Source organism: Palaemon carinicauda, chromosome 13 (assembly GCF_036898095.1).
Source record: "Palaemon carinicauda isolate YSFRI2023 chromosome 13, ASM3689809v2, whole genome shotgun sequence".
Taxonomy (NCBI): domain Eukaryota; kingdom Metazoa; phylum Arthropoda; class Malacostraca; order Decapoda; family Palaemonidae; genus Palaemon; species Palaemon carinicauda.
The window spans coordinates 63,234,954-63,239,978 of record NC_090737.1 but is presented as its reverse complement, the minus strand read 5'-3'; positions in this window follow the sequence as shown (position 1 = coordinate 63,239,978).

Below are 5,025 nucleotides of genomic sequence, written 5' to 3'. Positions count from 1 at the left end.
TCCAGATTTTACTTTACTTAGCTATTGTCTAATATGCTTTTTCCAATCTTTCTCTAAACTCTAATTCTAAGACCCTGTTTTAGAGACCATGGTTCCTAAATACTTAAATGATTGCACCTCATTAACCCTGGGTTGGTTAAGTTCCAAAGCAGGTACGCCATTACCAATGTGGTACCATAAATGAGATCTCAACTTTCGGACCATATAACTTCCTTATTAATAAATATATTTCAAACCTTTAGTTTCTTATTTAACAATATCCATTCCTCAATATTATGTTAGGAGTAAATTAAAAACCAATTATTTTAGATATCTAATTTGGACAATTTAGATAAATAAGTATATAAAAGTATAAATATATAGAAAATAGTCTGTAGAAAATATTTACATTATACATAAATAACTTTGGCGAACTGTATAATAAAGTTGAATGGCATGGCAGCATTCATACCAATTTTCAAGGTCCTAGGCTGAAAAACACCCAATCTGTGACAGGGGTGAAAATGGGCACTGGCGTGGTACTCATTGAAGGCACTGGGGTGGCACTCGTTGAAGGCACTGGGGTGGCACTCTTTGAAGGCACTGGCGTGGCACTTGAAAAAGGCACTGGGGGGACACTTGAAAAAGGCACTGGGGTGGTAATACTCTAGTAGCACTGATTGATGGCACACTGATGGAGATGGGGACCTTCTCTGACAGGCTCCTGAAGCGAGTCAAGGTCATGGGAGGGTCATCTACATCGTTGTCGTCACCATCGTCGAATAGTAGGGTGCTGAGTGGGAAAAATTGCTTATACTTCCCTGGTCGTTGGTGTCCACCTAGGGCACGTCACCATATTTCTGATAAAAACACGTGTCATCAGCACACTCAATATTATTAAAATCACTAAGAGATTCCAAAATCTCGTCAAGTCTTTTCTCAGAAGGGAATTTCTTCTGCATTTTGTCAACCTGAAAAGTTGGATTTATTTTTTTTTTTTTAGTTTTCCCCCAATATACTTGAACACTCGGCAGCCTAGCACAAAGATGGCAACATCACTGCATAGCGACACTATTCACCAATGTTCAGTGAAAATCTATTTAACTTTCATTAATGTCACTCGGAGATATTTAGCGAAACGTAAAAGCATACGAAATTGAAATTTCAGTACAGTTTAGTAGTGTGGTACCAAAATTGAGACCAAAAAAAATTTGAAGAGCTACATCTTTGCGAGTATCTGAAGCTCCGACTTGTGCGTCCTACCCCTGTTGTATCATAACAAAGTCTTATGCGGCGCACCTCGAGAACGACGCCACAGACAAAGCAACAGGATGAAACCTGGGAAAAATTGCTTTGCACTTGCACCTGGTTCCAAATTTGGGGCCTGTTAACTTACTCAGGGTTAAATCTTTCTCCTTTCAACTATATTTCATCTTCCATTGCATACACTGTTCTCATCATCTCTGTCTTTCTTCTATTTATCTTCATCCCAGCCTCGTGTGATATTTCATTCATTCTAGTAAGCAAGCATTGCAAATCCTGTATTGTTCTGCTATAAAGGACAGAACCATCAACATGACGATAGTCAGCTTAATTCCTATCACCAATCCAGTCCAATCCTACTCCACCATCCCTGACTGTACTACTCGTTACAAAATCCATGAGGAGGATAAACGACATTGTCATAACACATTCCCTTGGAATACTCCTCGGTCCACTTGAAATTCATTCAATAAGACTGGATTAACATTAACTTTGTACCAGGTATGCTTATGAACAGACTTAATCAAATTTACATATTCAAGAGGAATTCCATAATAATGCAGTACTCTCCAAAAAATTGGCCGGTACACACTATCAAAAGCTATTTTATAGTCCACAAATGCCGTCAGAAGGGGAGTTCTATATTCTATACATTGCTGTATAACATATCTCAAAATGAAAAGGTGGTCACTGCAACATCTACCTTTTCTAAATCCCCTTATTCATCTCAGCTTTTCATTAATCTTACTCTTCGGTCTCTTTAGAATAAGCACATATATATCTTCATAACAAGTTAGATAGGTGTTATGCCTCTGTAATTATTGCAATCAGTATGATCTTTTTTTTTTTCTTCACCAAAAACTTTAACTCTCATTCATCAGGTTTTGCCTCTTCATGCCACACTCTGCAAAATCATTTTGTAAGTAGTCTACGAGTCACGTCATTCTCGGCCAGTATCATCAGATAAGTTATTCCATCGTATCACATCCCTGGGCTTTCCATCTCTTTAGTTTTTTTTTTAGGATAGTTTCGACTTCAAACACATTGAATTACTTCGTGGGCACATCAAGGTCTTCATCAACTCCAAGTATAACAATCAAATTATTCCCTTCTTATATCCCATGCATAATCTCACTAAAGTCTTCCATCCAACGTTGTCTTTCTTCAAATTCTGTTGCTATAACAGAGCCACCGCACTTTTTGATTGGTACATGATTAAGCTTCTTTGCCTCAGTCAAGATCTCATTAATAATTCTATGAGGAATTCCTACACCATAGCCAGATCCTGAATTCATGGCATAGTCAGCCTCATCTGCTTTACTCTTTAACTATTCTCTCCAGTCATTCCTGGCATTTCTTTTGACCTCACTATCAATACTGGAATACCTAGCATGCTCTACATTGTAATTTTTATTACTTACTCGAAAACTCTCAACAATCAATCTTTTTTTGTGTGTGTCCTTTTTATAGTATCCTCAGTATCATTTGTTACTCATGGTTTTCTCTTTGTATCTGTGTGTCCCAAGTACTTCACTACCAACTGACATAAATGTTCTTTATATCACACCATTCTTCATTAATTGTAAGATCTTCGTCTCTTAAAGTTTCTAAGACTGCAAATCGACTCCTACATTCAATTGCAAATGTGTCTTTGTGCTCTTCTTCTGAAAGCTTAGTTGTATTAAACCTGGTTATTTTATCTATCTTTTTGTTGGGTGCTTTCAGTTTTAATTTCCGTGTGGTAATGAGGAGCTTGTGATCACTACCAATATCTGCACCTCTATAGCTTTTTGCATTTGTCAGAGTCTTCTTTTTCTATCTGTTAATGGCAATGTGATCTATCTGGTTTTGGTAATTGCCACATGGTGAAGTCCATGTATACTTGTGGATGTTCTTGTGTTGAGAAAGAGTACCTCCAATAACATGATTGTTTGCTGAACAGAAACTTACGAAATTTGCTCCATTTTCATTTTCAACTTCACCAAGACACTCGACACCAATCACATTTTCTATCCCTTGATTATTTCTTCCTACTTTATCATTGAAGTCGCCAATCACTATTTTTATATCTCTTTTATAGATCTCATCTATTACTCCCTACACTTCTTCATAGTATTTATCTTTCCTTTCTTCAGGGGAGTCATTTGTTTGGGCATGACTAGAGAGAGAGAGAGAGAGAGAGAGAGAGAGAGAGAGAGAGAGAGAGAGAGAGAGAGAGAGAGAGAATTATATATTACTCAACTATCTTTGGTCCCTTTCGATTTATCCTTTTTCCTCGTAAAGAAAATATATTTTTGCTTTGTTTGCCCCTTTTCTCTTTCAAAAATCCTGAAGTGATAAGCTATCTGTAAATAATTTCCGATAAATTTCTTGCTCTATTCAATATTACACGATAACTATACAATAAGGCTGCCGCCAGTGTGAAGTCTCCTATGATTAATTACTGTTTAATGGTAGGGGTTTCTTAAACACTCATATATCAGGATTGTCTTGTATATCTCAGTAACTTACACATAAATGAACATAATCTCTGAGAATTCATGGCTTAGATAGCTTCGTGTATTTTCATCAGTTACTAAAGGAAAACTATACTAATTTTATCAATAAAGGTTCACTGGGCTCGTAGGCAAGGAAATACACAAAATTGTCGATTCTGGATTGCGGGAGCGAGAATTCCCGTGGAATTTGCCCCTTACTAGGTATGTAATACTGATTTTTATCTTCGTCTTCACTGCCGTCTGGCCTCGCTTTTTTGTAGTTCTTCGAGCTTATAACTTCATACCAGACGACAGACAATCTCCACCCTTCCTCGAAGGTTCCTTTTGCACCAAGGTTGGAGGGAGTTAGCTTCAGAGCGGGGTGACTCTGTTGTTGGGTGGGTATCTATTCATTCTAAAGACCAAATGTAGTGGGTGAACTTCAGACCCAACCCCACGGGTGGTGTCCAGTAAGGCCCAAAACTCTTCTCTGACTAGTGTATTGGCTGGATAGGACTGACTGGTGAGGCTGCCTGTGACGTGTACACTTCCTGTGAAATATTTCATATGTTTGGACTTCCTGCGACACTTTCATTCGGAAGCAATTCTGATGTTTATCAGAGCTGTGCCGTGTCGCTTTATTGACCTACTATATCCTGGTCAAACTACTTGTTATGCAGATTTTACCAAAACATAAAAAACCTTCTAGCCACTGATTCGATTCACTAATATATGTGTTTCTTTCTCATATTGTACTTGTTACCGAAATCAATACAATTTCTCTCTCTCTCTCTCTCTCTCTCTCTCTCTCTCTCTCTCTCTCTCTCTCTCTCTCTCTCTCTAATCAATAAAATAACCCCATTCGTAACATATAGGCGGCAATATTGTGCTAGGCGGTATATCTTGGTATTCCATGTTTGTCAATGGTTATATTCGTATAATTGGATGAACAACTTAGTGGAATAAGGGGAGCTTTGGGTGTGGAGGAAATGCACCCCTAAATATCGATGATGTCACTAGCAGCAGAGTGACGGATTAGGTTTAAGGCTATAGACAAACTGTCTCTTCGTATTTTTCTCCTGACGCCAGGCAGTTGATCTTACTAGAATTATTATTATGGTGTAGCAGGGAGCTAACAATCTCCTGGTTTATAAATGATAAAGAAAAATAGAAAATAGGTAATTAGAATGTTAGAACCATGAATCAGATTGGGAAGTTATAGCAAGTGGAGGGTGAATTAAAGAAATATAGCATTGATATCTTGGCACTAAGTGAAACACGTTGCAAGGGGATTGGTAAGGAAACT